This window comes from Folsomia candida, unplaced genomic scaffold (genome assembly GCF_002217175.1).
Source record: "Folsomia candida strain VU population unplaced genomic scaffold, ASM221717v1 Fcan01_Sc010, whole genome shotgun sequence".
In the NCBI taxonomy this organism is placed as follows: Eukaryota; Metazoa; Arthropoda; class Collembola; order Entomobryomorpha; family Isotomidae; genus Folsomia; species Folsomia candida.
Window position 1 is genome coordinate 3533725 of NW_019091202.1, and position 12183 is coordinate 3545907.

The following is a 12183-nucleotide window of genomic DNA, read 5'->3' on the forward strand; positions in this document are numbered from 1 at the left end:
AATTGAATGAGTTCTTGGGAATTAATGAAATGAAGCAACAATTAAAAAATACAAAAACAATAAAGCAGGGCTTACGTCGGGGAAGTGGAATTAGGCTTAGAATCGGTGGAGTTAGGCTAGTTGAAAACATTCAAACAGTGTTTATAATTTGGGCAGGATTAATAGCAATGGGTGGGATTATCTTTTTAGGCGAAATTCTTATTACGAATCATAGACGTAGTGTTACCATTTCGTAAGAATGAGGTTTATGCATATGTATTTCTACACAAGTTTCTAATGTGTATTAAATTAAATTTTAAGACTTTCGACAGTAAGTGTGAAATTTTTCAATTTTTTTCAAACATATGCTACTAATTAATGTGTAAAAAGCCAGGTCCGTTAGTTCCCCTTCTTCTCGCAAGATTTGGACAACACAACCATTGGAAATCAAGTGTGGAAATAACACCAAGCAGTATTTATATATATGTACTAGCCTATAAGCCCGTCTTTAAGACGGGCAACATTTCAAATTTTACAAGAACATTTCGTGTAAAAAGTATTCGTTTAACGTTGCTAAGAAAATTTTTTTATGTTGCTAAGTATTTTTTTTCGTTTCGTTTCGTATTGATGAAGAGCTGAAGACGCGGGCTACAGCCCTCGATTGCAGAACGCTCGGAATTCGTGGACAAATTGTCCTATCTCGTGGTCAAAGAATTTTTTAAAGCTTGCAGACTTCTGTGAGGCTTAGAACACACCTTTGTCCCTAATTTTGACCGTTTTTCACAGTCCAGAGATTCAAATCCAACAAGGAGCATGACAATTCCCAAGCGGAGATAATGTTCGGAATTTGGTTTTTTAGCCAACCTTCGCTCATTTTTTGCAATATTCAGTGGTACTGACAATGCGATGGTGTGAAGTGTAACCCTCCGATTTGGCTGAAATTTTGAAATTAGGTGGTCCATGTCAATACAACTAACGTTTCTTCAGCCAGTTTGTGCGATGGTTGGAGTTACTCAAAATATTTGAGGTCAAAGTTGAAAAAACGGCTAACTTTTTTCAGGCGGAGTGAGAAAACTCCACTTCCATTCTCTTCCCCTCGCATTGATTTTAACTCCGAAAAATTATAGATTTCATCAATGTTAATTTAATTTATGATAGAAAAACATTAATTATTCATTGCACATGCGTCTTGGTCTTTGTTTTCAAATGAATTGGAAATCAGAATAACCAACGCTTTCGAAATGGAAAGTAAGTTTTTCCATGTTTATTTCCCGTTGATGAATTTATAAATTAATGTTTGTCTGAATTTTTAATACAAAGAAGTAAAAAGCTCACTTATTCAATTATGAATTAAATTTCGCGAGTATAAGGCCTGTTAATTCCTATTTAAGCGGTAATAATAATGTTTTATTTTTGTTATTTTGCATCACTACTTATGCTTGTGTATGAAGGCGTATGTGTGAGTGAGAAACCTGAATAAAATCAATGCGAGGGGAAGAGAATGGAAGTGGAGTTTTCTCACTGCGCCTGAAATAAGTCGGCCGTTTTTTCAACTTTGACCTCAAATATTTTGAGAAACTCCAACCATCGCACAAACTGGCTGAAGAAACGTAGGTTGTATTGACTTGGACCACCTAATTTCAAAATTTCAGCCAAATCGGAGGGTTACACTTCACACCATCGCATTGTGAGTCCTGTAGCGAGATCCAGTCGACTGCATTGGCTTGGATCTCATTTAGGGGGTGTACCCCGGACTCAAAAACGTATTTCGAAGATTTTTTTTATCTCACATTCCCCCACGTTTCGACAAAATGAGGAGAAATTACACCTAATCAGCTCTAATCTGCAAAAATCATGACAAAATATGGATAATGGGAACGTTCGACCTTCTTTCTATATTGAGGGATATCTTTGACCTATTTTGCGTAGACTAAGTCATTTTGTTTGTTTAAAAAATCCTTCACACTGAAAATCTGCTCATCTGGAACGAGAATTTTCGTTACTCCTTTTTTAGCGTACCGCTTAAGGAGAGCCCTGCATTTCTTTAACCCTGTTTTCTTTTGAGGGATAATCAGCATGCGGTAAGTGCTACGTTTCAAAGCCTTAAGTCTAAGGTTCAGTTTGAGCACTCGTTGGATAATGTGCATCTACAATGTCAGCTGTAAGGCTATTTTCCGTTGGAATTTCGAGAATTTTTTCGGATTCTAGCCTTCAGCGCCTTCACGATGGGTGTGGTCCTTGGAGGTTTTCAATAAATCGTTCTTCGACTGTTTTTAGTATATACTGTCCCCATGAACGTTTTTATAGTGCGTTAGACTAAATTAAAGTGCACGTTCGTTTCCTATCACACTTTTCATATTCACTATTTTTCTTCGCATTTTTTTGTCAAAAATTATCGCCGGCCGCGTCCTTTCAAGATTTTCCCTGCTGATATGCTTTGCAAGTAATTAAAAACGGACATGTGGTATTTACGTAAAATCGCACGGGGAATCCAATGCGCTTATAAGATCTTGATTATCTCCAGTGGTTTTGCCATTAAGAGCTACTTACAGCTAGCATAAGTCCACTAGGTACATACATATTAATACTTATGTAAGTTAATCAGGCATATTGAATTACAGATAAAAGAGTCTATGAGAAAGACCGCAACGTCAGAAATGTTGGATATTCTTTACTCACTGAAATATTACAAGTATTATCCATGTAATGGATAAAGATATGGATAAATATATATTTCTCTCATGAAATAGGAAAATATGTACTAGGGCTGACAAATCCGGATACTCCGAATTCGAAAAATCCGGATTTTTCGGATTTCATTTAGAGACGAATCCGGATTTCCCTAACTGAGACTCGTATGTATTAACAATGTCAAGATTCAAATCTTGGCGAGAAGTGTGAACTAAAAAAAATTAGCATGCTATCCATTCCAAATATAGTTAGTTTATCATATCCGACATCAAACTTTTTGAATTTATCCATTTTTTCAGTTCATGAAGTGAGAAAAATGCCCAAAAATTACCCGAATCGTCGGAAAATTTTCAGAAATATTGAAACTTCTAAAAAAGCTTAGATTGCAATTGAAATTAATAATTGTACTATCTGACATCTGTCTGACTCGTTCAAATATGTATCAAGGAACTAAATAATAATAATAAATAATTCAAATCCGGATTGAAATCCGGATTTGGGTCCCAAGAAAAACGGATAATCCGAAATCCGGATTTGAAAATTGGGAACGGATTTGTCAGCCCTAATATGTACATAGATTGGGCTGCCGCATTTTTTAATGTACGGAGCCTAGAAATAACAGAATTGCGAGGCAAGATATGGCCTGAAACTTTGGGAATTGTCGCAAGTAGAAAGTTTCGGTGAAAATGATCTTAATGGAACTACTGACACAAATATAGGATACATATTGGATTTCGAAGGATGGCCTCGATTAAGGTTATCTACATAGATTGCATCATTTGCAACTTTCGTTATTGTAGCACACACTTAAGAAGGGTTTTTACTTGGTGGGTGCTTGCGCAATATTTCTGTATTGAGGGAATATTTGTTGTTCAGAAAAACCCTACTTGCCACCGGGTAATGACGGACAATTACCTAGGTAAAAACCAGGTCAAATAGCTATCAAATTTATGGATGAAAATGCAGATTTCATCATCGTGCTACACCGTACAATATAGTGATTATGATAGTCTTGAAACGATCGATGTTTATGAATTAGAAGAGCTCACATTACCTTGCTGTAGAAATTTCCTACGGCTTATATCACATACTTATGCACAAATGTCTGAAAAACTTTTCCATACATGTGTCCAGTAGGAGCAGTGGCAGTTTTGTCTTCGTATTAGTAAGTTTTAACTTACATTGAGTGCGTTAAGCCTGTTCACTCTAGATTTTTAACCTTTTACAATTCCACAACCTACATACGTACAAACGACAAATAAGGCGCCTCCTCAGAAACCTTGAATTTTTTAACTTTGAAATAAAAAACCGCCCTCTTTTCAACGACGTAATCGATTGATTCACGGTCGTCAAACAAGAATAAAGAATTGGCCTTGGGACATTGAAATTGAAATAATTGGCGATTTTTGCGTAAGGTCCGAGGTGACTAAAAATAAGGTGACTTATCATTAGAACATCAATTCTCATTACGTGACTACATTTCTCCGTAGGAACTTATTTGCCTGCTAATCTATCTACTGACGCTGACTTTTCTGGATCCGCTACAGCTGATTAATTCAACAAACCGCTAAATCATAACAATCTAAAACATTAGCTAATACTTACCTTGAGCAAAACGTTGAAATGATTTTCCGAATTTTCGCACGGTTGATAGTAATTGGTCATTTTCTAGCCAAAGCAACCACAGATTTACGTATTTCTGATGTACAATCCTCACTTCCGTACTGTACACCGCATTACTTCATTGTTAATACCAGGAAAACGTTTGTCAATGTAGATTCTTGTCAAAATGCAAATATGCCGGGAATATTATCCTTCATTGACGAGACATCACTAGAAGTTGACGGCGAACAGATCTATGAGTTTTCCCACGATGGAACACATCTCCGCAAAAAACTTTGTTGGCTCTTAATTTTCTACTTTGACCGACTACCTTCAACTTTGATACGGCTACATGACTTCGTAAAAATATATGTGCGAAAGTATTTCAATAGGTTAAACATGAACAATCTTATTGAACTCGAAAAGTCGCAAAACCCCGAAAATATTTTCACCGTTCTTGGAACTGAAAAGCTGGAGAAAAGCGAAAACGTTTTTAGTTTCTTGAAAGCGCATTTACCCGAACTGGTGATGGTTTCTACATTGAAGGTAGATTCTGAAATCTGCTGGCCAGCAATTTGTGATGCTTACCAATATAAATCATCAGGTGATAATCGTGATAGAAATTTGAATTTAGCCACAGCTATAAAGAACATTCCTTCTCGTAAGGCTTGGTATTATTATGGGAGAGATACACATGAATATTCCCAAAACGATATGTTTCTTAGATTTGGTACAAAAGATAGAAACCCGTTCGAAATCTCTGAAATGCATGACTACATCGTTTACACTATAACTAGAATAGTTAATGCATCGCTGCACAATTACGTATGGAATGAGTCGCCCCTTAGATGGGATTGCTGCAATGCGATGCAATGTCTCACGAGGAATGCTTGCCCAATTCCAATCATAAGGTAAATGCAATTTCTCTCAAATTTATGTATGTACGTATTGTTGTTTATACCGAGTAGACGAGCTTTATCACCTGTCCCTGTAAGATTTCGATTAGGTTATATTGCAGTACATAATCATGAGTGATCAACGATAATTTGATGTTCTTTGATACAATGGGCACAGTTGAGCTCACAACATTCATTCAAGGGGGTCAAGAACACAAAAAATAAGCATATACCTACTTTCAACATTCACACCCTTACCAAAAATCCAAATTTTAGTCGGATTTTGAAAACCGTCAATTATTATATTCCCAGACAGTCGCCTTCTCATATTTAGTATTAATCTTTTTTTAAATGATTATGGCATGATCGGAAAAAAGTTACAATTTGTAACTTACAAATATTTATTTTAGTACATAAAAATTTACAAAATTGGAGAAACCCCAGTTTAATATTTAATATGACATTTAACATCCCTATTGTGGACCAAAATGTGGCAAGATCAAAATGAATATGTATATCAAATATGAACATAACGTTCCACCTAAGGCTTTAAGGCGCCGTCCGTAAATTACGTAAGGCAAGAGGGGGGAGGGGGAGTCTAAGGCTCCAATGATATCGTGCCTATGTGACACATGTTAAAGAGGGGGAGGGGGGGGTCTAGAAAATCTCGATTTTTGCGTTACGTAATTTATGGACGGCCCCTGAGGCGATTTTATACAGTTTTATACAGTTTTCGCCCATACACGCATGTACATAAATGTCGTTATGTCCTCAATTTGAGGACCTCAAATAATGATTTACCTGATTCAGTAACATTTACAAACGACGTGTAAATCCTTGATCGACAAGTGTGCAGGTACTATAATTCTCCATTGGATAATGACAACGCAGACGCAATCTAATTGCTTAGAAAAATTGTTCAGTTTTATTATCCATCAAAGTTTTTCACATGATGGTATCGGATTTCATAATTGAATTTAATGGTCGTCACGTCGGTGCATCAGGTTTCTACTCACACATTTTCCGTTAGTGAGAAAACGTCACTAGCAGAATAACATTATCAAAAATAGACCACCATAGTACCTCCGCGGCTGTCGATTTGCTATTTAGGTGGAAGTAAAATTATTGCAATAAGCGTCAAAAGAGAAACATGACTTGTTTTCCCAGGTTTTACAAAAGTTATATGTTCGAGCTTGGAGAACATTTAAGAAGTCCATCAATTATTGCGACAGGATTTTCCGAGTATAACTTTCTTACGTGCTATTCTGAGAAACAAGTAAGCTTTTGGATTTACTTGGCTCCTTTTCAAACTCTGGTTTGGATCGGGATCCTGGTAGGATTTGTCATGATTTCCGTTCTAACTGGAATTTATGCCTGGGTTATTTTTGGGATTGACAGGTATGTCAAGAAAATATAGTATAAAATGGGGCTACAGTATCGGCGCATTTGATTTATTTTGCAAAACTTTTTGAATTTTTAAAAATTAAGGTTTAACCTATACTTCTTCTACACCGGGTCCATTCTCGGACCAAGAATGACCGAAATTGACCGAGAATCTCGGTCAATATACACCAGTTCCTTCAGTCCTAGCAGAATCGATCCCGTTCCAAATAAACACGGGCGTGTGGGCTATCTGTTCTACAATTCTTCTCCAGTGCTATATCGGACTAGCAATTACAAATTTAAATTCCCCCCTACCAACTCAAATTCCAAATGAATTCGCCACAATTTCTTGCACTGGTAAAGATCCAGATCACGTGAGAAATCAATCTATGGACAGGTACGTGATGGTGCCACGATACAGCAATTTTCTATGGTATCCTTACACAAGACAGGTTACAAGCTTCAAACTCCCACCAAACGGTTTCAGTCTGCTTTCGCCGCCAGCCATCAGCTTATACTTTACTCCGAAGGATGTAAATCATTATGCGTTAGTACAAATCTTTCATAGTTTTTTTCAAACATTTGGTGAAAATCGGGGGTGGGTTATGAAAGTCCTGTACTGCATGATGGATACGAAAAAAAGGTTTTATCCGAGAGTCTACGAAAACGATGATGGCAAGAAATTGGTTGCTTGCACAATAAATAAGTAGATTTTCATATTTCTCCAGATTTACAATTCGGAGCATGAAGGACTTAACAAACATTTTTTTCAGCTGGAAACTCTTTGCCCGCTACAGACATCATCTCAGCAATAGAAGAAGAAATCTTGACATGCGGAAAATCTGTCTTGGTTGCAGAAAAGACAGATCTGATGGCGCATTTAAAATATTATACGAAAAGTTACCCTTGGGTAAAATTTAACTACATTTCAAAACAAACTTCGATCATTGGGCAATTAGTCGGGTGGGGCTTTGAAACTACGCGTGGTTCACCCGTAGTTAAAAGTTTTGTGGCGCTATTGGAATCTGGAATTGATGAAAAATTGAATGAGTTCCTGGCTATTACTGAAATGAAGCAGCAGTTAAACAATACAAGACTAACCAAACGGAAGATGCTTCAGGAAGGCGAAATTACGTTTGGAATTAACGCAGTTAAATTGGGTGAAAGCATTCAAACAGTATTTATAATTTGGGCAGGGTTAATAGTTCTAGGTGGAATGTTGTTTTTAGGTGAAATTCTTAGAACAAAGAATAGAAGCGGGAAATAATTCAGAAGAATGATTATAAAAATTTAAAGTCATCATCGCAATCTATGCATGCATTTTTGGAGGAGCAAGAATATTCTGTATGTTGGAGAATTGTAATTCTGGATACTTTTCGGGTTGATACTTTCATATTTTCATATATGTGTGAGCAAATTTTAGTGAACATTTTTTAATAATTATTCTTTTGGAAAACAACTTTCTTTACCATGGGTTTTTTGGGTAAATGTTGAGGAATACCATTATTCTGTGTTTGACTTCTACTAAATTGTTGACCAATGTTGAGGTTCCCGCTGTGTTTACGATCACAAAGTAGAATCATGTACTCTTGCTTAACATCTTTATAAGCTTTCTATACGTAAATCACACCATCTTTACATTTTGGCGCCTATAGGTACATACATAGGCATTTCAATAATATTTAAATCGTAACGCCTCCACTTTTACCTGTGTACCTAAGTATTTGCACATTACCCAGATTAACACCAATTTCTAAAAATTTGGCCTAGTAAAAAATTGTGTAGATTTTAAAACGATATAAAATAAATGATATAAATGATATAAATGATACAAAATAAACCCATTACTGTTGTGACTAATTGTTACAAGTTTACGCCCAAATTATATATAGGAACTTAATCATTATCTTAATCAGACATACATTATGAATTATAAAGAAAAATGCTGGTACAAAAAAACATAGACACCATAACCTCAAGTATTTATGTAGCTTATTCTTTACTCACCTAAATAAAGATATTGTGTACAATTATTAGATATGTATGTAGGTATTTATGTACGTAATTATCCAAAATCAATTGGCTGGGATACCGCATTTTTTTAAATTATGGAGCCTGGCAACAACAAAGATTTGAAGGGCGACAATCCTATGCAGAATTTATTTTTGTTCAAAAATTAATACGAGGGAAAATATATTTAATTACTCACAAAATCACATGGCCAGCACAGTCTTCCCGCCTGAGCCAAAATTTCGCTTTCAAGTTTTGGATGAGCACTACAATCCTGTAAAAATGAGCACATCATGACCAGTGCGACCAGAAGGAAAAAAACTCGAAGTGATCTGGAAACAAGGAGGGCATTACGTAAATCGTGTGCTAAATAAATATGTGTAACATGCGTTGCTTTGATTTGTATTAAATAATAGCTAACACCAACTTACCGATGCATGTTGAATTATGCAAAATGCATTATTTTAAACTAGATTTTGATGACTTCTCGATGATGGAATCTTCGTTGAAATGAAATAATTGGAATGGCCCAGTAAAAAGCAGCGTGTGGAAATATATAGTGCGTCAAAATAATAAAACTTAATCAGATTTGCGTCAAATTCGCTGGAATTAAACTAATAAAATTAAACACCCTAACTTAAAGGATTATCATAAATTAATGAGCGATTCTGAGAAGGATAACATCTGTTGAATTGTATTGTGCATTTGACTTAAGTTGGCCCATTTCGCTACAATGGTTCCAGACCGCCTCCCATATTAGTCTAGTGTAAATATGATGGGCAGGTGGCAAAAATCGGGCCTTGAGATAGAAAACGCACAATATGTATTTATGTATTGCACAGTAAAAGTCTCTGTGGGACGGAGAAATACAAACTTTGGCCTCTTTTAACGGTGTGCGGTCGAATTGCATAATTTTTTTGGTATAACGACAATTTGGTATAATTTGATTTGGTATAATATTGTTGGTATAATTTAAGGGAACCATTTGGTATAATGAAACTCAGGGATAATTCTATTAGCGATAATTATATTTTAAGCTTTAAAGGGACCAAAATTAATTCCATTCCTTCTTTCCTTGCATTCTACAATCACTCGAATTGCACTCCACACCCACATTCACAACAATGTCCACTGAAAACGCTACTTGTACCAAAAAAACAACTGCAAGAATGACAGAGTACTATATTTGCACGCACAATGCCGTGGAAGGTTGGCATTTACGCATAAATCTATGTGGAAAGCCATTGGAATTTGGAAATCTAAACTTGAAATTTGGACAAGTCGAGCCACAGCGTAAAATTCACAGGGACCTGGATAAGCGACTCCTCTTGATTGTAGAACCGTACAACACTGATCTTGACACTTTCGACTATCTCAAGGATATTGGAAAATGCTTTCATAACTACATGACTGTGTAAAATTTAATTTAACATTTGATTTTGATTTTCGTATAATTATTCCTTTTTTAATTATCCCTTATATACCATTATACCAATTTGTTTTATGCCAAACAAAATTATACCATATTGCATTATCCCTAAAAAATTATGCAATTCGACCTACAACCCTTTTAACATGCTTTGAGCTCCATATATGTTCAAAAAATATTTATTCATTCAAAGCCTTGAAAAATATAGGCATTCCATATTTATATACGACGACGCTTCTCTGTGGTCGACCTGATCGTTCAGCGGCTGACCTCTCCAGCTGGCAACCCGACGGTCATGCGCTCGTCACAAATATCGTCACAAGTTGACGAAAAGTGAATTTTACACGGAAATTCCTTCAGTTTGTTTAATAAGTCATGTATTGTGGTCATTTTGGTATAGGTGTCGACCCTTAACTCGTTGGACACCTCGGTATGTTCCCTTGTCAGTGTACCTACACACATAAATGTGTAAATTTGTTCATGTATGTGTATTTGACCCTGACCAAAACGGGGAATTTTTTGTGAAATGTATGTACGTATTACACAAATGATGGCGTGCAGCATGCAGTATATAAATCCTATTCAAATTATATGAATGCGTTCAGTGGCCGTGGAAGTATGGACCGAGGTACAATGTACCCAGGGTTATATCTGCCCTTATTGTATGTATGATATATTTGTGAGAGATTTGTGAAAATCTCACAAATCTCACAAATCTCTCCCCTATAATACAATGCTAATTTCCCCCCATGTCCCACCAGCTTTCGTGGCCACGTAATATGCATGATATCGTACATATGTATATATGTATTATATTTAGATTAGGTTTTTAAAGGAAAAATTGAGTCGCTTATAAATTTATTAACATATTGAGTGGGTACCCAGTCAACAAAATTACAGCGAATCTGAGAGAATTCGTTGCGAGCCGATCTCAACGACTCGCTGCGATTCGACTTCGACTCTTGCTCGAAAACACAGCTATTTGGCCGCCGAAACCACGCGAAAACCCAGCGATTCACAACTACCTGGGAGCGGCGAAATCGCTGCGTACGAACTGAGAATCCTCTGCGGTTCAAGTGCGTAATCGCTGGTGTGCTGAGAAATCGCTGCTACTAAGTTAAGAATTCGTTGCTGCTTTACTAAGAATTCGCTACTACCGGACTAAGAATTCGTGGCGATCTTTATGCACGAAATTCGCTCTAAATTCGACACTAATTCGGTTTGCTGATGTTCAAAAAATAATTTATTAAAAACAAATCTACGTAGTTGATAACAATTGGATTGTTAAAGATTATATTTTAATTATTGAATTATTGATTGCTGTCCTCTTCACCAGGATTGGAAGTTTTGGGTTTCTTTCTACAATAAAATAAACAAGAATTAATATACAATATTTTGTTGAAGTACAGAATTAAGTTCAGAATATTTATATATTTTGAGATAACTTACTTTAACTTATAAATTCTGTCTGCAGCCTTCTTTAGTTCTGCTGGAAGTGCTATATCCATTGCTTCTTGAGTCCCCACTGGCCTTGTTAACTCGTTCTTCAACAAACCAGCTGGAAATTTCATAAAATATTTGAAATAAGCATCACAATCTTTCATGCTTACAGATCTAGTTAAAACACTATCACGTTTTAATTACCGTGCATAGCACCGACCAGATCCCCATAATTCGTACAAGGAATTTTTCCACTCCTGCCTTTATAGCTATGTTTATCGAGAATATCATCAATACAGAGATATTTCAACATCAACTTCAGAGCGGTGTTTATGATGCTTCCTCCACATCCGGCCAAACTTTCTATCTGAAAATTAAATGACACAATAAATTACCGCAATAAGTAAAAATCATAGGTAAAAATAAAGTACCAATTTTAATTTTGCAGCTTCATTAGTTAATAACATGTTATTTAATTCTTGGAGCTGTTCGACAGACTTGACTGGAAAAAATCCAGGAGGAAATTGAAATTGATTTGCATTAGTTGGTCCTATTTGTATATTTCCTTGCGCAAAAATTTTGTTTAACATTTGTCCATGCTCATTCTGTGTCATTTTAATTTGCTCCAGCTGAATAATAATAGTGGCGAGATTATCTACAAAATAGAATAATGTTTGAGCAACTTTGTAATGAAAATAGGAAGTGCTATTAAATCTTACTATTTATGATGGATGCCGAAATTTCTTGAGGGCC

At 35.9% G+C, this 12183-nt stretch overlaps 1 long non-coding RNA gene across 1 annotated transcript; it reads right to left on the minus strand.

The window, feature by feature from the left end:
• Nucleotides 1-11439: 11439 nt before the first annotated feature.
• Nucleotides 11440-11778, minus strand: LOC118436678. Its single transcript, XR_004835628.1, has 2 exons — nucleotides 11635-11778; nucleotides 11440-11548 (listed from the first exon to the last, which is right to left on the minus strand). It is a non-coding gene; the product is annotated as an uncharacterized LOC118436678 (long non-coding RNA).
• Between the last annotated feature and the right edge of the window lie 405 nt (nucleotides 11779-12183).